Source organism: Rattus norvegicus, chromosome 18 (assembly GCF_036323735.1).
Source record: "Rattus norvegicus strain BN/NHsdMcwi chromosome 18, GRCr8, whole genome shotgun sequence".
NCBI classification, from domain to species: Eukaryota; Metazoa; Chordata; class Mammalia; order Rodentia; family Muridae; genus Rattus; species Rattus norvegicus.
This window is the reverse complement of record NC_086036.1, coordinates 68,607,080-68,632,852: the sequence shown is the minus strand read 5'-3', so window position 1 is coordinate 68,632,852 and position 25,773 is coordinate 68,607,080.

The following is a 25,773-nucleotide window of genomic DNA, read 5'->3' as shown; positions in this document are numbered from 1 at the left end:
AAAAATTTTAAAGCAAGTATACAAGAGGACGACCTCAAGCATCAAGGAAGCAGATCAGAACAACAAGGTAATACCACTCACTTGGTTTCAAAAGTCTTGGATGTTGAAACTCTGGAAACCCTAAACGATTATGTTGATAGAATCGGAAAACGTTTCAGTCACTTTGCAAAACTGCTGGGCAGGACATTCAGACGGCAATTATAGTCACCACATGAACTATTTGATTTCTAAATATGGACTGGAGAGAAAAAAAAAAGAAAGCACATATCCAAGCAAAGCCATGTACACAAATGTCCCTATGAGTTCTGCTCATAAACACTAAAATGTGGAAACAGCTCAGACGTCTACCAACTGAAGAAGGGATTTTTAATTGTTAAGGCTCACACAGCACACCAGAAAGAAATGAAATATGATGTCTGCCAGGGTACAAGTAAACCTTGAACGTTGTAGTTGTAGGTGGAAGACGCAGTCACGAGTCTGGATCATTTCACATGTTGTCTGAAGCAGCCAATCCAAAGACCAAACGCTTGGAGCACGTGCTCAAGCTTTGGCTAGGTCTCAAATTGGAGAAATGGGTAACTGATGGGTTCACGTTTCTTTTAGGGTCCATGGGTTGACTTTTGAGCATATATCAAGAAATAAAAAAACTTCAGAGTCCTGTACTTTTAAGAATGTATTATGGTACGAAATAATATCTCAAATAAGTTGTTTTGTCTTTTTCAAAGGAAAGCCTTGAGAAAGTTTGAAGACCCCAAATATACAGGGACCCATTAAATATACGGGGACCATATTTGTTCTTAGGTCCTAAGGTACCAGTCTTCTAAATCAACCATCTAGGAAGCTGCAAAAGAATTTAAAGAAATTCAAAGATTCAAAACATTGTTTTGATCGTGGTCTTTGAACACGATTTTATGAACTTAGAATTTAACAGCAGTGAGCACACTTAGCATTGGGCTGCTAGCTCTTCCTTAAAATTTCTACAGTATGCCATGTTGGTAAATAACGTATAGATTACAAAGAGATCAAAAGTGAATGTGTAGATGATGGTAGTCTAGGTCTAGTGAAGTAAAAGCATGCTATTCAAGCGTGACCTTTGCCGCTAGAGGGGGTTGAGGAGGAACACAGTAGCATTGACTAATGGTAATAGCTTAAGAGAAGCTGCAGACACAGGAGGTAGATGATGACCAGTGCCTGCAGCTGGAAAAGTAGAAACCGAGTCCCTGGAGAAGAGGGTGAATATGACTCAAAATAAAAATGAAGTCAGAAATCAATTGACTAGTGAGAGAAGTGGATAATTAAAAAGAAGGGTGCTCCATGAGAGACACAAACAGATTAGCATCCTGACTGAGCAGATGGATGTAAAGCTATGTACCAGTTAAACAAAAAGCAGTTGAAAATTTGTTAAATACGGCAGATTGCTGATTAAAAGCTATAATGAGCTATATGGGAACATACTGGAAAATCTTGCTAAAGAAACAGAGATCTAGAAAAACACCGTGTTAAAATTAACATGTCAAGACACCAAGCACACAAAAGAACAGAAACCACCCACCAGACTAAAATGTATCAAGACCCTTGCCTCTACACACCCATCTCCCAGCCACACCTGCACTTGAACTCTGTGCCTGCAGTTCTGGGCTGCGAGGTCAGCTTTTCCTTTGCATGTCAGGTTGCTATTCACAATTCCCCTTTAAAGAAGGTGACTTTACACAGGTCTGCCCCGTCTTCACGCAGTTTCAGGGCAAGTTCCCAACCCTTATTGTACTTTCTTCCACGACCATTTTAACCTACAGCTCTCCTTTTCTATGTAATAAACACTGTAGTAGAGAAATCCCATGGCAGACAGTGTTATTTTGTGGTCTTACGTTTTCAGTCATGAATGTTTGAATCAAAGTCTTCTCTGATTTCTTTGCCTCTGGTTCCTCCTCTATGATCACTGCCCAACTTTGAGTGTTCCTTTCAATCCTGCTGCAAACATTTAGTGCTGTCAGTGTGTGTGTGTGTGTGTGTGTGTGTGTGTGTGTGTGTGTGTGTGTGTGTGTGTTAGGTTTCTCTTTGTAGTGATGGCAGTGAATGCAGGGACCCACTACAGGTCAGTGTGCAGAATAGAAGAGACTTTGATAGGCTCAGCGCTAAAATGCTCATCTACGTCATACCCCCTCCTCCTGAAGCTTAGGGATCCTTGTGGAAGAGACAGAAAGTTAAAGATGCCAGAGGTAGTGGATGACAAAAACAGACCTGTTTTCTGGACACGACAGGGCTGCTACACACATGAACACATATCATCTGTGCACCTCTTGTATGCACAAGGCCTGAACAAAATTAAGTTAGTCAGAGTGCCAGCATGCAAGTAGGAAGGAGTCATGAAGCGCTACCCACAGACCAGGAACTACTGGAAATTGAAGGCTGCTTGGACAGGGAGAGTCAGTTATTTTGGCAATGTGACCCCTGTAAGGCAGCCCATGCTTTCTGTTTGTTTCCTTCTTTGCATTAAATTAATATGTCAGTTCTTGGAGTTTGTTACTTTTATTTGATCCTGGGTTTCATATAAACCTGGATGTTCTATGTAGCCAAATGTGATCTGGAGCCTCTGATCCTCCTGCTTATTCTTATGTTGGGATTATTAAGAAATAGGTCAAATGTAAGCAGTGTTTGGGAATGACTCCAGAGGTCCCTCAGTGCTAAACGAGCACTATATGAAGTGAGCCTGGGGTGACGTTCATGTGTAGGGTGAGCTTCCTGTCTTCCCACTCTGTGGAGAACCACTTCTAAGTCTTCTGTCACCTCACAAACTATTCTTCACCTCTTAGAAGTCGATTCTAGTCTTATCTTTCGAGGTTGCATAATTTATCCCCTGTCTGGCTGAGTTTCATTTTGTATTCTTGATGCAATTCATGTAATAAGTAGTTTCCACAACCTTAAGTCAAGATCACTTGGAAGACGTAGAGAAAAAGGTAATTTATTTTTAAATATTTAAAATGAGTGTTCTGACCCCTCACATATTTTCTCTTCTCAGTTATTACCACTATTACTATGTGTAAGAGTAGGGAGGAGAGAGCGAGAGAAAGAGAGAGAGAGAGAGAGAGAGAGAGAGAGAGAGAGAGAGAGAGAGAGAGAAGAATGAATAGTTTCTGGATTTCATTTTGTTTTTTTACCATACATAGGAGTCCAGACTGCCCAGTAGTATCGTTTTCGACCTCACAGAGTTTGTTACAGCTTTAATATAATACTTGTATTCTACAATGGGATTCTTTTAAGACAAAACCAATAGAACCACAATAATGAAACAGACCCACAAAAACAAACAATTCATCTACACTGGGCAAATTTCAATGTAGAAGGAGTTTACTAAAGGACAATATAATTTTGTGGTGTTCTTTAATTTATACCATGTGAATATGTAACAGACTGTTTAGTTCCTGATAAGAGGGTATAGGCGTGTTTCTTTATTCTTCCTTTTAATACATAACTATACATCCTCAAATGTCACAAGAAATAAAGAAAAGCTTGTTTCAAATAGAGGAAACTGGCTTGGAAATAGAGAAACACAACAAAGGATATGTTCCATTCATTTTCTCCCCACTGCCCAATAGACCAAAACTACCCAGACCCCTGTGTTTCTGAGCTCATGACCATGGGCTCCCCAGAACACTCAGGCAGACAAGGATAATCTCCCCAGACTGGACAGCAGTGTCTCTGAAAACCATGAGACCATGAGGTAAACAGAATTAGAATGTTTCTCTCTGTCTCTGTCTCTGTCTGTGTCTCTCTGTCTCTCTGTCTCTCTCTCTCTCTCCTCCTCCCTGTGTGTGTGTGTGTGTGTGCGAGAGAGAGAGAGAGAGAGAGAGAGAGAGAGAGAGAGAGAAAGAGAGAGAGAAGGAGAGAGAGACAGAAACAGAGACAGAGACAGAGACACACAGACAGAAACAGAGAGAGACAGAGACAGAGACAGAGAGACAGAGACAGAGAAGGGGGGAGTCATCTATGTGGTTACAGGACGGACCCTCAACTGTAGAATTATGTTGTCGCTCAATGTGACTAAGACTCTATCTAAGTTAGAAACACTATGGCAATTAAAATGGAAAATCTTCTCTTTTCCTATTTAACCTGACACTCCTACAGCTGCAGTTAGAGACAGCAGCAACAGCTAGCAGCCCCTGGCATCCCATTTCCTTTCAGTAGACAGTATAGACCCCAGGAAAGTGGGTAGAATCAGCAGTTACCACAGGCCTGGACCTCGGGCCTCTTCCCCTTCTTTATAGATCTGATCATTGTGATAAAATGTGCAATTAATATAGATAAAGCTAAACTGAACACAAAACAAACATACAGGTCAAGAATGGAAAAAGGAGCTTGTAGGAGGGCTTTGACAGGAATGGGGAAGGAAGCGAGAGGATGGCAGAGAGGGAAGAATCAGAATGCGCTACACTGTCAACGTACAAGCTAAATTAAACAGCTGTAGGTTCTTGTAAGAATCCAGGAACTCAACACTGCAGACAATAAAGCTTTGAAGTTTTCTGTTTATTTTTAAAGTTTCACCAGGTCCCACTGCCCTGAAATCAACCCCCTCTCCAGTCCCTGACTATAAATAGTTTATGTTAAGATATGTTGCTCTTTGTTGATTGGAACATCTATGTCTCATACAGACTACTCTACAGCCATAGACCCTGGACAAGTCTGATGCCACTGAGTTTCACAGACTGAATAATAATCTGTTACGTTCTCACTCCCTCTTGTCTGAACCCCATTCTTCGGAAATAGTCTGTAGCCTGGGCTGGCCTATAACCCAGGTAGCTCAGGATGCCTTGAAATTAATATACATCCCCCTGTCCCAACCTCCCAAGCTCTACCATTACAGAAATCATCTTCTGTTGAGAGCCAGCTTATCTCCATTCCTACACATACCAATAATTTTAATTTTGTCTTTTTCTTGTCAGATCATAATCCAGGATGTAAATATGCCCCTCCCCGTTTCATTTACCAGTTGAAGAACATTTTGGTTCTTTCTAGCTTTTGAAGTTTGTGAATGAGACTTGAATATAAACATTTCTGAATTTTGTGGGGCTTTTTTAAAAAAATTTCCCTGTTGTTGTAAATAGACGCTTGGTTATTCACATAAAATAACTTGATTGCAGTTTCCCTCCCTCTACTCCTTCCAATTCCTTTGCACCTGCCCTCCCATCTGGATCCACCCCTTTTTCTGTCTCTCATTAAGAAACAAACAGGCTTCTAAAGGTTAATAATAAACTAAAATAGGGTGAAGTAAAATATAAATCCAAAAACAAACACAACGAAATTCGATAAAACAAATAAACAGAAGGAAAAAAGCCCAAGAGAAGGCAGAAGAAACAGATAGAGACACGGAGACCCTCCTGTTCACACACTTAGGAATCCTGAAGAAACACTAAACTGGAAGCCATAACAAATACACCAAGGACCTATGAGGTAAATGAGAGAAGATATAATGTATATTTACACATACATATATTTAAATGGAAATGGAAATAAATATAAAATTTAACCACAAAAGCCTAACAGCATCGTAATAGAACCAACTGAAGTTGCCAGTGAGTTTGTTTTCTGTTGGCCATCTAAGGCTGGGCATGTAGCCAGTCTTTTAGAGTAATCTGTTTCCCCGGTGAGACTCTTAGAGAAGACTAAGGCTTTTTTTTTTTTCAAGAGTTTGTCAGTTGGAAATAGCTTCTATTTCGGGATGGATACATTTGTCCACGTTTCCTTTCAGCTCTAGGACCCCCATCTGGTGCAGACCCATGCAAGCCTGTGAATTTGGCCCTTCTCTGTGACTTTGTGTGTGCACTGATTCTGTTGATTTCGAGGGATTTGTATACCCTCCATCCCCTCTTACTGTTATACCCCCTCTTTCTTTCTTTCTTTCTTTCTTTCTTTCTTTCTTTCTTTCTTTCTTTCTTCCTCTCTTTCTTCCTCTCTTTCTTTCTTTCTTTCTTCCTCTCTTTCTTTCTTTCTTTCTTTCTTCCTTCCTTCCTTCCTTCCTTCCTTCCTTTCTTCTTCCTTCCTTCCTTCTTTTCTTTCTTTCTTTTTTGAAGGATTCTCTGAGGTCTGACAGGAGGGATGTGATGGAGACATCCTATTGCTTGACTGTTCCAGTGTCTCTCACTCTCTGCATATTTTCTGGTTGTGGGAGGCAGCTTCTCTGATGATGGCTGAGCAAGGGCACTGATCTATGAGTATAGCACAATGTCACTAGGAGTCATTGCTACTTTTTTTTCTTTTTTTTTAGAACAGTAGTATTTGGTTTGTCCTAGGTCCCTGGGCTATCTAGTCTCAGGCTACCGATCAGCCCACAGTGTTGGGCATGGGGGGTTCCACTTCATGAAGTAAGCCTTAAGTCAAATCAGACATCGGTTGGTTACTTCCACTCCATGTATCTTTCAGATAAGACACCAGTGTACATCCAAGTCCTGTGGCTGGGCTGATGTCTCCACTTCCCCTTTGGTACTCAGCAGAGAGTATTCCTGTTCTGTAGACACTAGGAAGGAGTGGTGAAGGATCTATGTAGGCCCCAGCTCAACGTCTGCGCGGTCAGTGAATTGTTACAGGTGCTACCTTCTCCAATAGGATCCTGCCGTCCATTTCTGGAGAACAGCCCTTAGTCTTGGCAATAGCCTGGGTTGTTTGTAGGTTTCCTTTGGGTCACGAGATTGGATGTAATTCCATCCTAGTTCTGGAAACTTCATTTGGTGACAAGGGATGGCCAGTTTGGGGCTTTCTCTGTCCCCCTCATTGTTTAGCAGCTTCATTTGTATTGACTTCCATTTGGGCTTTTGCAGGAACACAGACCTTCACGTCATATGGGTATAAAGCCCATCAGAGTTGTTTTGCTTGGGCTACAGCGTGAGTGAGATTACACTTCCATGTCATATACGCCACTTACAGTTGTTACACACACTTGTGTGCACTTGGCAGTCCAACATTTTTACTTTGCTCATTCATTCTAATCATTGTAGTGGTTTAGCGTCTACCCTAGCGTGTGTCGACATATAAAGTCCTGTAAGCTCAGGAAACAACAACCAGCATGGGAGACTGATGCCTGGAGAGCTAGTGTCTACTAGAGACACCTTCTCATAACGGTTTCCTTTACCTGGGGTGGAAGATTTCCTTAGCTGCCCTACGCAAGCATTTTGTCCTCAGCAGCAGCTACAGCACACACCCATCTTTATCCAGAAGGCGTCCTTTCCGATCGTCTTGCTGCTCTCTCCACTTCTCAAGCAATTACACAATTTTCTGTGTCAGTGCCTTTTGTCATTAAGCTGTTTCCTCTCTGTTGGCCTCCCTTCTTCATCTACCTCACAGATCTCCAGGTTATTTTTTAAAAACTCAAGTGAGTGAAATCTAATCTGAATATTATGCTGTATCAATGCTTAGTATTACAGAGAGGATAATCTGCCTCTGGCATTATTGTGAAGACGCTTTATCTGTGACCCTTACTGAGTAATTAGTAATTACCTTCCTGTTGCAGGCATTTGCTATGGGTGACATAGCTTTTGTGCAGGGCTGCAGGAGTTTCTGGAGCTAGAAAAGCTGCTTTTCTTCTTCCTTCTTCCTTCTTTCTCTCCTTCTTTCTCCTTCTCTTTCCCTCTTTCTCCTTCTCTCTCCCTCTTTCTCACCTTCCTTTCTCTCTCTCTTTCTTTCATTCTATCTCTCTCCTTCTTTCTCTCTTTCTCTCCCTCTTTCTTTCTTTCATTCTATCTCTCTCCTCCTTTCTCTCTTTCTCTCCATCTCTCTTTTTTTCATTCTATCTCTCTCTCCTTCTTTCTCTCTTTCTCTCCCTCTTTCTCCTTCTCTCTCCCTCTTTCTCTCCTTCCTTTCTCTCTCTCTTTCTTTCATTCTATCTCTCTCCTCCTTTCTCTCTTTCTTTCCCTCTCTCTTTCTTTCATTCTATCTCTCTCTTTTTCTTTCTCTCTTTCTCTCCCTCTCTCTCCTTCTCTCTCCCTCTTTCTCTCCTTCCTTTCTCTCTCTCTTTCTTTCATTCTATCTCTCTCTTCTTCTTTCTCTCCCTCTTTCTCCTTCTCTCTCCCTCTTTCTCTCCTTTCTTTCTTTCTCTCTCTTTCTTTCATTCTATATATCTCTCCTTCTTTCTCTCTTCTTTCCTTCTTTGTTTCTTCCTCTCTCCCTCTCTTTCTCTCTCCTTTCTTCCTTTCTTTTTTCTCTTTTTCTTTCTTTCCCATTCTCTAGAATATCATAGCAACATTATTTATTAAAGTGAGTCAAGTAACATTTCTATTAATTTGCCACATCCAGGAATGTTCTCTGAACGCCACTCCCATCACCCCCCCATCCCCCATCTCCAAGTTATTAGTGTTATAGGTCACGTGCTCTGGAAGACTCTCGTAGAAGGAGCATCTGGGTGACACATAATCTAGGTCAGGCACAACTATAATAGTAAATAATGTTTACATTTTAACATGTGTCAGAATACTGCAGCAAAAGTTTTTAAGGCACATCATCTCATTAATTCATATCTTCTCCCCCTACTCAAGTAAGTTCTTTGTTTGGTTGGTTTTTACTATATGTAGACAAGACAGCAAGGCTAAGAGGAGGCCATGGGCCCATCTTATGGAGTCTAGTGAGTATTTAGCAAGGCTGAGATACCCACACAGGCAGTCTGACCCTGAAGCTCCAGTATTTAGTCAAGATGATACCCTCTGACATCTATTCCATACTTGGCTACACCCCTTTGAGTGTTACAATGCACATGGAGGGAATGAGTTTCTGCTGACGTAGGAAAGAGCTACCCAGTTTCCGTCCGTACTAGACACACACAGAGATATTTTGTTAAGCACAGACTATTTCTTTGAGTCAAGTGCAGTGTGTCTCGAAGCGAGGAAATTTCCTCTTGTCCTCGTACAACTTTGGCAGACTGCTCTTTAACTGGGGCAGGATTGGAGGTGTGCCGTGATTAGCCCCCACCTGCCTGCCATGTTTATGTTAATGGGGCACACTGATTGGAGTGCCAGGAAGCCGCAGGGAGCCTGAGTGCGCCTATCAGTATTCCTGGGCTGTCCAATTTATAACCTTCGAGGGACTCAGATGAAAGTCTAACAGTCACAAAGTTGCTCTCAGCTGAGGAGCTTTTCAAGAGAATAATTCACCTTTAGATTTTCATGCAGCTGTAGGTAGCGGCATCAATTAGCATTGTCGAATTCAGTGGTGGACCTCATTTTCCCTCCATTATCTCTTGATAGATCTATATTAAATAGCCAAATGAACTTTGAACAGTTATGGTCTTTAAAAAAAAAACAACTTTTTTTTGGCCTTCTCAGTCTTAAGTGTTTATTATGTCTATATATTTTATTTTCGAGATTTTAGTTATTTTCTGTGCAATATCTTTGTCTAAGGATAACTGGGATAAAATAAAGATAGACTGCCCCAGTTATTATTAGAGGTGATAATTTGCACTCTAAGTGTGTTGCCATGGATACCTAAGAACCCCCCAAAGACTCAGGCCTGGGAGTCAGGGCCTAATCCTGAGGTGCCTTTCAATGGCACCAGCTGTCCAGGGCCTGAAAGGCGTGGCAAATTACACCATTATCAGAGTGAAATGGTATGGCTAAGCTAATTACTTGTGGGCTTTAGACACAGGTGTTCATAAAAGGCTGAACGTGCACTCCTAATCAAGTCTGATTGGGCCAGAATAAGAGCACAGCATGGGACTATCAAAGACTTGTTTATAGTATCTTTCATTTGAATGATAAAAGAAGCCACTGTTGGCCTTCTGTTCAGCAGAGTTTAGAGTGTTGCTCCCAGTTCTCATACCAGGTAATCATATTTGGTATTTCGTTTTGACTTCACTGAGTCATGAAGTTCCGTTTCCTAATAATATTTTCCTTTGCAGTCATTTAACAATTTGATGAATGTTGGCCACTCTGTGACTTCGTGCTTAATGTCACTTCTAATGAACACAGTCAAACTTCAGAGAATGGATAATTAGAACTTTATTACAAATACTATTCGGAAAGCGACCTATTCAGAGAATTGGTAATTTTTCTGTTTTTGCCATATTATTGACTACAATTTTTCTCTTAGTACTTCCCGTGCCCACAGTGTATCAAGTAACAAGCTGATTTCAATTTTTACTTTAAATTTTTCTTTCACCTAATGGTATTTTGCTCTCTTTTATTTGAATATTATGAGTTGTCAAAATGTGTTTTGATGGGAAGTTTCATACAGATTAATTATAATGCGACGTTATATTAAAGTGTGAATAAATAGTCCACTTAGCCAAGCAGAATGGAATTTCCTAATCTTTGCATCTTTAAAATAGGGAAAATAATAGTCTAAGATAGTGACAGTCAGAGAAGCTTGTGTTCAATGGTTACCAAATAACTTTCATACATCTGATATTTTGCTTCTAAGTCGTAATGTCATAGACTCATTATCCTCGTACAATTTTCATAGGCATTGACTTGTCTATTTTAAGACCTCTGATATGGTCTATCCTGCTAATATCAGAAATATCCTGATAATATCAGAAAACCTCACAGATGATTTGCTTTTACACTTTCATCACTTCACAGCTTTGCAGCTGCTTATAAGTTCAATAAAAATAATAGGAAAACGTATTTCTATGGAGAAGTAGCCTTGGGTGTAATTAGACAAAGGTACACTTCCTCCTTGGAGGGAGAGAATAGACTGTTAATAGAGACAGATGCGTGTGCCAGCCTAATAAGAGGGTAGACATGTTGGCCAATTGAATGAATGGCACTTTGTCTTCAAGACCCCTCAACCAGGGTGCTCTTCCTCGTGGCAGCTCTTTGCTTGGACATAGCTCCTATCCGAAAAATGGTTAGGAGGCCTCCAGAGATAGTCACTGGTAACTTTTATAATACTTGGTAGAGATAGGAGCCAGTACCTCCCCACCCCAATCCACAGGTATGTGAAGTGAAGGAGTTATCCTCAGAGTGATAAGGACCTCCTTGGCCACGGCCACCTTGAACTTACAGTGGCTGGCCCAGTCATTCAGTAAAATGGCAGCCATCAGCAGCCAAATATCCACTGCGTTTGTAGCTCTTGTTGGGGAAGTCTTGGCTCAGCTGTGGTTAGGTAGGTACTGATACTAGTTGTGATGTTGTTTTCTACTAAAATACAGTTTTTTTATTTTTCCATATCCCATAGTTCAGACATTACTGCTCTGTTATGTCTGTGAAACAGAACTCTGTCTGGATTCTATCAACCTGTGGAACAGCATTATGCTCACTCATTATGAAAAAAAAATAATTGATGATGAATGAAACGCAAGGCCTCTGATTATTAATGGAGGTCTGGAGCACATGTGCCATTCAGGATCCCTGGCTATGATGTATTTACTGAACACTCCAGACTCTCAGGAGCCAATGGCCTGAGAAGGCATTTGTGCTCCAGTTATGAGTTTATATAAGCTGAGCAGATGGCGCTGTTCATGTTTGTCAGCAGGAACCCAGACCCGGGATGCTGCACAGAACACCTGCTCCTATAACCACCATTGTACAGGAAAAGCAAATCATAAACTAGCTTCTAAAGTTTATGCACTCGCAGCACAAGTAACTTCTCACATTGTGTGTCCTCTACAAATCACAGGGCCACACTTAAATTCAAAGGGCAGTCTCTAAAGAGCATTAAGAAGAGATGTATTTGTTGAGCAGAAAACACAACAACGCTGACAGACTCTAATTTGCTCCAGGTGCAGTCTGTACAGATAGAATTGCTCAAGAACAAGATACTTAGCTGTTAAGTAATAGATAAATCCACACAAGAAAAGCAGAAGAAATTATCTTGTGGTGTTGGATGTGCACACATCTTCTCCTCTGTTTTAAAATCACCTCAAATGACCCCAAAACAAGGGTAAATGTTAAGCATGGAACAGGGAAAACATCCAAGAAAAATTCAAGAATTTTAGTTTCTGTATGATAAGGATTATATTTTATCATGAAATGGTTTAAGTCTTCCACTAAAATTTGATAGAAAATTAGCAGATAAGCACCAAGACCCTAAAGGAAAGTGATTAATATATGTTCTATATTGGTAATAATAAATGAGAAAATATTAAGCTAGGAAGTTTGATCTGTTAAAAAAAAAAACTAGGTCATCTAAAGCAACAGTAAAAGAGAAACACCAGCAAATGGTTTGATCAAGAAAACATGGAGTACACAAAAAGTGATACTAGATATGAGAATAAATACAGACATATGAATACAGGGATAGAGAGAATGTAAAGCTGTTGCAGAAAAAAATCATTTTGAGTTTGTTTAATGTTACAGGTGATGGAAGCTTGCCTAATCCTTCATTTGCTGTGGGTGGGAATGAAGACTGAAGATAAGTTTTGAAACGGAGGTTTGAAATTTCAGTATTTAAAGTGTGTGTGTCTACAGACTGAGCTATATCAATTTCTAAGTATTTATACTATAGAAGAAATTATAGAACATTTGGCACATGGATACTCATTTCTTCATTATTTATAATGAAAAATTAAAAGAAATGTAACTGCTTAATTGCCATTAGAAAGTTGCACATATAAAGGGATATGTAAGGAAAGAGAACTAATTTCTAAGCAATACAATAAGTTATATGCAATAAAAGAAAATAGATTATGATAATAACATAATAATGATATCAGTGTAATCTCACTCAGACTTTACAAAATCTTGTGCTTTGACTAGAAGTAACAATGTGTACATAGTTACGTTTTGATACATTCTTTCCCCTCCCTGGTTTTCAAATTCATCTTTACTTCTGTTATGTAAGGCTTTGAGTAGGTACATTGCCTCATTCTTCCCTGGGTAACTTCTATCCTAGCAAACACATATGAAAGAAGAATAAGGAAGGCATGCTTCCTGAAAGTTAGAATTTCAGAAATTAAGATTCAAGCTTAGAGAGAGAAGGAAAGAGAAACATAGTCTTTTTGGGTGACTCTGAAAGCTATTCTCTGGAAGCGAACAGTGAAGCACCTAGAGACAGGAATCTAGATTTGGGTGATGCACGTAGGGACAAGACTCATGGGAAGCAGCAATAAATATGACTGACATCACTTGCCAATATGTGGAAACAACTGTCAGGCATGCACGCAGTAACTGGAAGAAATATAGCTGAGAAGAGTAATAAAGAGAGGCTATGTTCTGGATCTGTACTGGGATGTGAGGTTAACTACTAGAGGTATTAGTGGCCAACACTTCGGGTCCCTTCATTTTCCTACAGATTTTATGATTTCTTTTTTTTATAGCTGAATAAAACCTCATTGGGTACAACATGTTCCTTACCTATTCTTTTGTTGATGGACATCTAGGCTAGTTTTGTAGTTTGATTTGCTTATTGAAGCAATAGTCATTGATGCCCAAGGTCTCTGAGGCATGCTGCCTTAGAAGGCTTCAAGTATCAACTTGGCAGAGAAATGGCAGGTTTTCATTGACATCATCCTGATGGCAAAAGATAGGCGACTGTTTTTGTTTTCCCAAGTATTTCCAGGCCAGAGGTGTTTCTTGTCTAGGGAACTATGTATTAAATTCACTTACTCATTTAGTATTGGATTATAAAGATTTTTTAGTGTATTTTAATTCTTAGAGTTTTTATAGATTCACAATAGGTTATAACTGCCAGTGATCTGTTTTTCACACTTTTAGGTTATCTCCACTGTGCTGATTGTTTTAGAAGATGTTTTGAAATGTATTCCTATCTATAATAAATAAGAAATTATGAAAAATTGAGGGACAGGTACCATGTTGCTTTTACTAATATAACTGTGTACATAATGAGATCGGATAAGAAGCTACTCCCAGAATTATTCTTTTCAGGCAACATCGCTTTTCCTATCCAGAGTCTTTTCTGCCTCCATGTACATTTCAGTGTGTTTTAAAATAACTCTGTGAAGAGTGACATTGCAGTTTTGATTCAGAGAGTATTACGTCATTAAACTGCTTCTGGTGGGATGATCATTTTCACAGTATCAGTGTTCTGAATCCATGAGCATGGGCAGCCTTCTCATCTTCTAGTGTTCTTTCCTTAGAGTTTTAACGTTTTTATTTAAGGTGTCCTTCACTTCCTTGATTAGGTTTACTCCAAGATTTGGGTTTCTTTTTGGGGGAGGGAGAGGGGGGGTTACTGTGGGCAGTCTTGTTTCTAATTTTTCATTTCTTTCAACAATGAAATTAAAAAGCTGGAGGAGAGGACAACCTTCTGAGATCAGCCCTAATGACACACATTTGCACCTGATGTTGACTCTAAGGAATCCCCTTTACTGAACCTCCAGACAGCTCATTTGTTAAAAGGATAAATGGGTGATTCAATATGGACACTGAATGGACAGTTTCATGGGCAAGCATCAGTCAATCAAAGTAGCCAATGCCACCACCCAGATTACAGGTCGATACCCATATACTGTGTGTTTGTTTAAACTATTCTATGTAATTCTTACAGCTGGGATATTCTTAAATGATACATATTATGTAGTAAACCCACATACTGCTTCTTAACTATGAGTAAAATGTTATGTGTGTTCATTTTCAGTGATCGTTTGAGACCACCCTCTATTACATCTAGTACTGCTATGAATATCTAGTGTTTGTGGAATGTATGTTATCTGCATGAGCAGGGTTATTTCATCTTATTCCTTAGTTAATCTTTGTATCAATCCTACTCAAAAAGGTCCTATGCAAATATCCTTCTGTTAGGATGCAAGGAGGAATAGCTGATTTTGGTCTTCAGAATGTCTGGACATCTGAAAATGTCTTCCACATGCCAATCATCTGTCGTTTCTGTAGGATCCAAGGCCTCGATTTTATGATGACGAAAATACCTTACAAAAGCTTTTTATTTTTCAAAGTGTACTGAGTCTTGCCACGTGCACATTCTGTGGTTTCAAATAATTGATGTGTTCTAATTACTAACCTCTTATCTTTGGACTTCAATTAGATAGATGTGACTAGATTCCATATGATTTTTAGGGAGGTGTGAGGTATAAAGGTCAAGAAACACCTCATTTTGTAAGAGTGTGGATGGATACAAGAGTAAGCCAAAATTTTCTGCCTATAGCAAGCTTTGCCTAGTTCTTAAGATTTTTTTTTCACATTTATAATTTTTTATATTCTTCATGGCAGATTTGCCTTTCTAAGGATTATGGATTTTAGAATACTGGAAACTGGATTAACTCTTCTCTCTTTGAATTCAGAAATTAATTAGTCTTCGATTTTTCTCCATGTAGTTAACATTAATATTTGACACGGGACAGATTTCTGCAAAAACCTTTCTGGCAAACTATGTTTTCTGATTTTTCTCCCAGCCAGCTTTTCTCATTATGGAGATACTGTTACAGCCATTAATCAGGGGCAGCATGTGTGTTATATGAAATCATGTATGCATAGCCATGGGGACCTGGAAATAATTGCTAATGAACTTCAATCACCTCCACAGAGCACACAGCCTCAAACAACCAGCCTTGCCCTGTGACCTCATTGCCCCTCAAACCTTAACTGGAAGCTCTGCAGTTCACTCTCATGTTTTCCCCTTAGAATGCTCAGCTAACAGGCACAGTGCCTGGACTGCTCAGTTCCTGAAGCTTGGGTCTTTCTAGCAATGAGATTTAGAGGAGGGCTCTGGCATCTTGACTACAGTGTTAAGTCCCCACAGTGTTGTGGCCTCCTGAGACCCTCTTCAGATGCTAATGTTCACACAGAGTGCACTGGCCCCAGCTGGTCTTCACCTGTAGCCCTGGCCAGGCTGGAGCCTCTACAATGAGTCCAGGTTTCCATACAAATAGGAAGGACACAAATGGCAAACTGACAGAGAGCTTGCAGAAGCTATAAAGAATTTTAAGTCAGCTTCTAGGCAGTTAAAACTAATTGCTTTGAACACAAAGGCTAGGCAGAAGCTCCTCCTCCTGCCTTTTTTTTTTTGTTAGAGACAGAATGACTTGGATTTTTCTGCTAATGCTCAAACCTAAAATTAAATGATATGACCACCGTTAATATTTAAGCACATTTTTAAACACAGGAAAAGGTGCCGTGTGGAAGTGTAAAAAAAATACCAGGCCATTTAGAAGTGTTCCGTGCTGTTTCCTTTGTTTTATGGGATACTCGGTAAGAGTGGTACATTTTTATGTAATTGCCAGGCTCAGGTCTGATTTTCTGTTATTATTAGATGTTTGCAGCCCATTCGTTTTTAGTTCTTTAAAGCAGAAGAGTAGAAAGATACTTCTTTTAACTTCACAGCCCATGTGTTACAAACAGAGAGACCACCTTCCTTCACAGTTGTTTGGGAACTAGTTTCCAGTTTCTAATTCCTTGTCTTCCCCTCTGTTTTTTATTTAGCATACAAGACAGGGGTGGAAGTTGGATGTTATACTCGGTTCTCTTTACCAGTTCCAAGAATCCTGCTCCTGTTTTTCAGCACAGAGGTAATTCATAAGTTCCACTGGGTCTTTTGGGGGAAGGTAATTAAATTCATTAATTAATCAATTAATTTCTATACTCCAGATATCTTATACTCCCGGTCGACCCCTCACAGGGTTCCACACCCCATACCTCCCCCCGGACCCCCTCCCTGCTGTCTCCATAAGGATGTCCCCACTCCACCTACCCCACCCAAACTCTAAGCTTCCTGGGGGCTACAGTCTCTTGAGGGTTACTTGCATCTTCTCTGACTGAACCCAGAGGCCTTCTCTCAGCTGATGTATGCTGCCTGGTTGGCGACCCAGTGTCTAAGAGACCTCAGGGGTCCCGGTTAATTGAGACTGCTGGTTCTACTAAGCTTGGTGTTCTTTCTAAGCTCCACCCCCACAGTTACCTGGCATTACCTGGCAACAGCCAGCTCTGCCTGGCACTATAAAAGGTGCTGCTTGCCCCCTCCTCACTCTCTCTCTCTTCTTTGCTCCCCTGTTCTTCCCCTCTTCCTTTTGGTCTCTTCTCTCCCCATTTCCCTTCCCCCTTCGCTCCATGTGCTCATGGCCGGCCTCCTTTCCTCTCTTCTTCAACTCTTCTTCTCTCATTAAACCTTTCTACATGGAATCATGTTGGCCTGTTGTGTTTTATCCAGATGCAAGCTGAGATTTCTAACCCAACACCTACAGGGTTTCCCTCCTCCCAAGCTTCCTCCAGCTTTTCCCTAATTCAACCAGAGGGGTCAGCAGCTTCTGCTTGTTGGGTGGGTACACATATCTGAATTCGACTCTTTCAGCTGCTTGTTGGGTCTTTTGGAGGGCAGTTATGGTAGGTCCCTTTTTGTGAACGCCCCATAGCTTTATTTTTAAGAATACTGGGTTAAAGCTTAGTGCTTTTCAACCCATAGGGTCCCATTGTGAATAAAAGTATAGTCATTCCAGACTTATATGCCCCTTTAGTGCCTGTTTGTGTTAGAATCTATGAACAGTCACAAGGAATAAGTAGCATCTAAACTGAACTTATAGCTCACTGCCAATACGTCTCTCTGTGTGATAATGGCTGAACATATGTGTGCAAGCCATCCATCTGGTCTCCAGATATTAGCAGCTGATCTACTCAGCATGTCTAGGCCTGAGTTCCTCGCTGCCTTTAAACAGTTATACGACTTCTCAGGCAGTACTCTGTCATTTCTCGCAGTTAAAGGACTAAGAATGTAGCTGGAGAAAAATCAAGGTGAGTTGGTGGCTAGGGTTTTGCTATTCTCAGTCATCTGTACCCTTTTGTCACCTCAGTAGACTTCTCCCCACTGTTTTCTCCTAGTGAAGTAAGAGTGACTTATGTCCTCTGCATTTATCTTCCAGCTATGAAGGAAATACCGGGTAGCAACAACTGCTGGTGGTGGACTTTGTACAGCATGCAATTAGGAAGCTATTCCTAATTAAGGTAGTATTTTCATACTTTGAGAAAGGGTAAGAAACTATATATATTTTTATCCTGAAGTAAGTGAGGAAAGCTGTCAGGTCTTAGACACTGTTTTACAATCAGAAGTAGAATGAAATCTCAAAGTACCTTAAAAATAGCAATATTATTATTGATTTTCCCTAAAATTAATCAGATACCAATACAAAGACAATTCAGAAAACAGAAGCCAACATTATTAAAACAAAACACCTTAATAATATTCGGATGGGATTCACTGAGGGCGTGCATCCTGTCAGACATCATGCTGAGTTGTTAGGAGTGGGACCCAGTGATAGCTGCCTATACCATCTCAGAGAATAGATGATGTTTCCATAATGTGGACATCATTCTTCTCTTCTTTCTTCTACAGTTCCTTTAAAAATCTTCTTGACATTGCTCTCAGTTTTCTGTAGTGAGCAGTTTGACACTCAGGTGTACACTCTCAAAATTATGAGTGTAAAGTTTGTCCACTCGCTGTTTGTAGTTCAAGGACACAAATTTCAAGAATGAAGCTTTAGCTGTTCATATTTGGGGGTTATAGGTCATCACCCACAAGAAGGGGGTGCATGTAATTTTTATATAAAAGTTAAGTGTTCCCCATATTAAGTCCAACTTTAGTAAATACACAGAAATAAATGACAAATAAAAATAACTTTTCGTTATACCAAATTTATCTTAAATGGCCTTTCCCCCAGAATAATTTTGACATTTGATAATAATAGCTTCTAAATAACTGTCATATACCAAACCGTCTATGCTTATGTATTTGTTTTTGTTATTTGTCTCTACTGTGGCATCATTACTAATGAGAATCATGTGAAGTTATAAGTAGAATGGTTTTATTATTGATTTATTTGTTTATTTTTAAGTTTTGGTGACTTGACTGGTATTTTCTTACTGAAATTTCAAAGCTCCTCCTACTTTCTTAAAGAGGGACATTTAAATGCCTTCTTTCCCTGAGCACATGCAGTTCAGTCCTGGGTAGATCCTAAAGACAGCACATTACTGTGGTTCGTGATAACATGAAAGTTTGAGTAACTGGGAATCCTGAATATGCATAGATAGGTGAATTACACCATATACACATGCTGCGTGTCCAGACCATATTGAAAATCATAGTCTTTATTTAAAAAGAAAGGCATCAGGGCTTAGGGTTTTGTCATAATGCTTTTCTAAATGAAATGTCCCATCAAAAAGGTATGGTTAATGTATAAAAACAATCTTCAGTTGCCAAAAAATTGGGTGGTATTGTTTGTGGTAGTTTGAGTAGGTATGGCCACCAAAGACTCATGTGTTTGAATGTTTGACCAATAGGGGGTGGCACTATTAGTAAGTATGGCCTTGTTGGATTAGTTGTGTCCTTGTTGAAGGAAATGTATCACTGTGGAGGCAGGCTTTGAAGTCTTTTATGTGCACAAGCTCTGTAGAGCTCACTTTCCTTCTGCTACTTTTGGATCAAGATATAGAACACATCGTCCCTTCTTCAGCACCATGCCTGCCTACACTCTGCCATGGTTCCCGCCATGATGATAGTAGACTAAACCTTTGAAACTGTAAGCCAGCCCCAGTATAATGTTTTCCATTATAATACTTGTGATGGCTTTGATGTCTTTTCATAGCAATAGTATTCCAAATAAAGACTTTTTCCCTCTTTATTCCTCTTGAAAGTTATTGTGACACATTTTTAGACTCCACGTCCTAAATAGAAGACAAAACACTTAACACAGAACCTTCGACTAAACAGATGAGCAGTATTTGTAGAACAGTAAGCTACCATTTCTGCCCATGTATTGCAATGCTCTCCGCTATGAGGATTATGGACTAAACCTCTGAAGCTATGAACCAGCCCCAATTAAAGTTTTCTTCTATAAGAGTTATCATGGTGTCTCTTCGCAGCAATAGAAATGAGAAGACACAGGTAGACAGTAAAATTGAGAACATGTGGTTATTTATAGCAATTGTAAGTGAAAAAATGAAAGCAATATTAGTTGTTCTAGCCACATATTTGTAAGCACCGTTAGGGAAACACAAAAGTACAATATTAGATCAGTGTATATTTTGTCAGAATGGTTAGGATAGTGTAGGAAAAAACACTAAGTAGTGGATTTAAACAGACTGTATCAACCGTACATTGCTGATGTGAACAATAATTTATCCGACTTCTCTGCAGAATAATTTCTGGGTCTCCCTCAAAATTAAACACACAACTACTTTGTCACTGAATGTTCCAATCCTGAATACTTATTTTAAAAGGGAAAAGCTATGTTTATATGGATAATCACAAATGTGGACTAATAAAATTATTTATATCATTTAAAAAACAATAGCTAGAAACTACCAAAAGAAGCAAACCCAATCACTTGTCCTTCAACACATTAATAGCTGTCGAAGTTACGGCAAATCCATTTTTTAAAATGCTGCTCAGTGATACAAAATAATGCACCGCTGAGGGACACAATAGCATGCAATATGCAGAGAACCACGATAAGCAAAAAGAAAAGAAAGAGTCAATTTCAAAGGACCATAGAAGTATACTTCTATGTATGTGAATTTAATGAAATGCCAAAGTTGTTGAAATGAACAGTAGACCACTGGCTGACAGAACTAAGGACAGGATAAAGAAGAGGGAGGAATGGTGGGATGAAGAGGAGTAGATGAGACTGAGGAAAAATGAGATGGGGACCTTTCCTTAGAAGAGTTCTGTATGTTACCTGTATCTGTGAGAACACCCAACTTTCCGAAATGTGCTGCTTTGAAATATATTACCATTGGAAGTGACAAGGTACAGGGGACATAAGATTTTTTCACAATTCTCACAACACATATTTTTTTTAAAGATTTATTTTATTTATATGAGTACACTAGCTGTCTTCAGACACACAGAAAAGGGCATCGGATCTCATTACAGATGGTTATGAGCCACCATGTGGTTGCTGGGAATTGAACTCAGGACCTCTGGAAGAGCAGACAATGCTCTTAACCGCTGAGCCAACTCTCCAGCCATAATTTTTTTTAACTGCACATGAGCACACTATTTTCTCATGATTCTAATACCTACCATGATTATGTATGTTTGTAAACATCTCAATTTGGCCTGACTTTTTACAGAGCTAATAATGATTTCCAATAAACAACAAAATTTTAAATGACCTTCATGGATTTACATCATCTTCCAGGCACAAAGTTTCTTTATAGTTTCAGTTTGACGTTGTCTCGAGTCAATTGATTTTTCTTTTTTTTTATTCTTGAAATTTTCATACATTATATGATGTATCTTCATTGTGTCTACTCTTCATATCTCTCTCCCCAACTCTTGCCACGACACCCTGCTCATCACATGTGCTCCTATTTCTTAATGAATGAATTAATTTATTTATTCACTTACTGATTTCACTTAGTGCCACCCAGAGGAGGATGAGTATGCATCAAACTCCTGGAACATGACTTTTTTTATTCCATGAGGTGAGACACATTCGTGGTCTTGCTAATTACACAAGTCCCTCCATGGAACATTCCATATTAGAGAAAAAGCCAGCGCGTCTCCCACAGGCTGGCTGATTTTGCACCTAAAACAATCCAACTAGGAAACAGTGAGTTCTTTTAAAACAACTTTAATGGTACCAGATCAAGTTTTAATTGCAGATGACAGAGTGGAATGATAATAAGAGTTAGGAGATTGGGATTTTACCTTAACAATTTGTATCTTAGGAATGTCAAAAGCTATACCCATAAAATCATACTGATATGACTGCCTAACTGTGATCTGGACACGTACAACAACAAGAGCCATGCTAAAATGGACATAGAAAGTACATGAGACCTCAACCCTACACAAGGAACTATAGGCAACTAAGGAACGCTGAGAGTGGAAGAAATAGTCTTCTCCAGAAAAGAAGACACCAGTAGGTTTTAACCAGTACCAAATGGTCAGCCCTAAAATACATACATTTGAGTAACATTATGTAAGCTAAGCAGTTTATATTTAGGAATGTATTAAGGAATATATATATATATATATATATATATATATATATATATACATAAGCAAGGGGAGTTAAATGGATGATTTGTAAGGAGTAAAGGGAAAGGAGATGACATAATTCTACTATAATCTCAAAAAATACTTTTTAAAAGGAAACTGACAAGAAAGATGGAAATCCCACTTATCACATCAGTAAACAGAGCTGTAAGAGGGACCTCTGCCCTTTCTTGTTGGACACACTCATTCATAAAAGTTCCTCAGTTTGACTCATCACCTCATACTTTCAGCCTCTTCAAAATTAAACAGATAGTGAGTTGAAATCTCAATTCAATCTATGTGGCAAATTGTACAGAATTTTAGGAGAGAGGCAAGATGAAAAAAAAAGTCATGGGGCATACATAGTCAGTCTTTCATTGAATGGCAATCATCTTAGAAGCCTAGAGATAATAAGAACGAGATCTCATTTTCTTTTTTTTCTTTTTTTAATCTCCTAAAGTTTGAAAGTCACTTGTGCAGTTAAGCCCAGGTGACAGAGTTGGCACCTGTGAAAGCATTCTATGCCTTCCTCCATGGCTTCTTCTTGGCCTGCATATTCAGTTCTTTTTTTTTTTTTTAAGTTGGCTAATTCGGGTTACTCTCCCATCATCCTTACTGAATCATTCTCTTCCTCCAGTGAGACTTCCTCGACTCCCTTGGGATGTCACAGGTGATTTCTCACCCTTGTGATACTGTAGCACAGGGTCAACAGCGCGTTTCACCTATTTTATGGAGCACAGCTCTACCACACTGAAAAAAGGGAAGGGAGAAGATATGGTTTGCCTCCACCACCATCCCCACAGCTTTTATACCATGTGCTCATATCCATGATAGAACTCTTGCGTATTATCATTCTCAGAAAAGTGGAAACGAATCATCTAAGAAGAGTAGATGAGCTCATTACATTTTGATTATAGGGAGGCCATTTTGAATTCAGCACATAGCAGCAGACATAGTTCATTCACTAGATGCTTTTCTGTGACTGAAATTTTCTAGGAAGGTGAATGTTTTTCACACCTTTATTATTACTACAAAACTACAGATGCCAGGGAGGACAGAAACCCCATGGTGCCTGCTCACAGAAGAGCCCCTCAAACAACATGTCTTGAGTAGGTTATTAGTGAGCTCATGTCTCCCAATAGATGTAAAGACTATTCTCTATTCTCATACAATCCTTTCTCCAAGTTGGCTCACTGTGGGTCAAGCACACTGGTAAATGTTTCCTATGGGACACACACAAAAATCCTTCAGGAGAGGTGCTAATCTATAACCAAGATTGTCTTAAATTAATCTAGATTCAAAGGACATGTGACTGACAGGGTCAGGCACTGATGTCTGGATCTTTATCTCAGAGGTCATGCTGACAATGAGTGCATTTTGTCATCTAGACATAGTGATAAAAAGAAAACTAGTGTAAGCCAACATCTCCATCTTAAGATGTTCAAATAGCTTGCCAAACACCATCTGCTTGTGGCGCGACAGAATGTTTCAGCATGCAGGTGGGCCTGATTTAAGTACAGATTGCGGTGGATAAATCTGGAATATTTAATTCAGTCAATTCGTTTAACTTTATTTAAGTCATGTAACCCATGAATAGGTATGTATGAATGAGTGTGCATGAGGGAGCTCATGATTGAGTGTCTGTGAGTATGCTTTTGAGAATGTGGGGGCAACTCTGTATATATGTTCCTTGGGGGAAGTTCAGAGTGTGTGTGCATTCTTGTGTATGAACGAATGCATAAAATTGGGTGTGATTTATCTCTTAACTGGAGTATTGAAGTTAGTGGAAAGTTCTCCTCTTTGGGGAAGAAAATGGCATGAATCTTGGCATTAATGAGACAGGCGGCTCATAACTAGGTCCTTGCATCAGGCCTGCAGGAGGTCCACCCACCAGAGCAGAAGAAAGCAGGGCTAGCAGAAAGAGGTCTTCAGTTAGTTTATGGCTACCTTGGTAGTTGGCGAGTGTTAAAATTCAGACCTTTCGTGGTTCTTTCAAGCATAACTACCATTTTCCATTTATTTATTCTTTAAATGCTGGTATATTATCATATCCAATTATATTGAGATCCCACAGCAATTTAGAAGTGCTCTTTTCTACTATAACTACTAGTGACACTAAGTACACAGAGCTGGATTAGACAGTAGGGCAGGTCAGCAGCCTTGCCCTGGGAACTCAGTGGCGTCATTTTCTTTCCTCGACCTAAAATCCAAAAACAGAAGCTATTCCCTGTTTGTTTTTGCTATTGTCACAAAACCAAATTATTTAATCAAGAACACTTAGAAAAATATATAATGACATAGAAAAGAGATTCGATCTCAACGATGTTCACACAATCTATTGTAGCAACAAAGAGTTTCTGTGTTTTTATGTCTGTTTATGATGTAGGAACAGAGACCATTAGAAAAATGTGATTATGTTTACTCTGTTAAGAATACTTTATTGTTGTATGTCATTATGAATATTATAGAGAAACAGAAAAACACTTAATGTATATTTTAAATTTCATTCTGTCTTTTTTGTTTCTAATTTTTTATGCAATATATTCTTTTTTGTTATCTTTATTAACTTGGGTATTTCTTATTTACATTTCAATTGTTATTCTCTTTCCCGGTTTCTGGGCCAACATCCCCTCTCCCCTCCCCCCCCCCTTCTATATAGCTGTTCCCCTCCCCTTCCTCCCCCCATTGCCGCCCTCCCCCCAACAGTCTAGTTCACTGGGGGTTCAGTCTTAGCAGGACCCAGGGCTTCCCCTTCCACTGGTGCTCTTACTAGGATATTCATTGCTACCTAAGAGGTCAGAGTCCAGGGTCAGTCCATGTATATATAGTCTTTAGGTAGTGGCTTAGTCCCTGGAAGCTCTGGTTGCTTGGCATTGTTGTACATATGGGGTCTCGAGCCCCTTCAAGCTCTTCCAGTTCTTTCTCTGATTCCTTCAACGGGGGTCCTATTCTCAGTTCAGTGGTTTGCTGCTGGCATTCGCCTCTGTATTTGCTGTATTCTGGGTGTGTCTCTCAGGAGCGATCTACATCTGGTTCCTGTTGGCTTGCACTTCTTTGCTTCATCCCTCTTATCTAATTGGGTGGCTGTATATGTATGGGCCACATGTGGGGCAGGCTCTGAATGGGTGTTCCTTCTGCCTCTGTTTTAAACTTTATGCAATATATTCTGATCGTATCTTCCCCCCCACCCATTGCCTTCCAGATCTTCACCACCTCCCTAACCTCCCAACTTTATTCTCTCACTAAGTTGAAAATTTTAGCAGATACACTATTGAATAGCCCACGGAAAGACTATAAATTTTTACCTGCTCTTGAATTCACCTCTCTTATACATATATCCAAATTACATGTTTTTCATATTTCATGGATGAAACTTATAAAAGCCGCTTACATTTGTATTTAAGAAGTACAATTTATAAGTTTAGATATGTCATGGGATCAGAGACACACAGACTGAAGCCAAAATCTTTCACTGCTTAGTTGTGGGTCCTGAAGCCTTAGTTATTTTTCTATTGTTGTTACAAAACAGCATGACTAAAACAACTTGCAGAAAGTTTTATCTGAGGCTTCTGGTTCTATAATAATGCAAATCCATCCCCACCACAGCAGGTAACGTGGCAGCAGGCAGGAAAGCTGGATGTGAACTCTCAGATCAAGGTCAGAAGAGAGCTCAGATCCAGATCCACAAACAGGAAACAGAGAGAAAGCAGGTGGAGAATGGCATTGTAATCTGACATTCAGCCTCCCAGGGACATTACTTTTCCCAGCAGGGACATCCTTTCTAATTCTTCCCAAACATTTACATCAACTGGGAGCCATTTTGTGAGCGAATGGGGAGCAATCTTATTCATTTCTAAAGAATTTTTTCCTAAAGAATTATTGCTAAAGAGGAGCTAACGGTTGATATTTAGT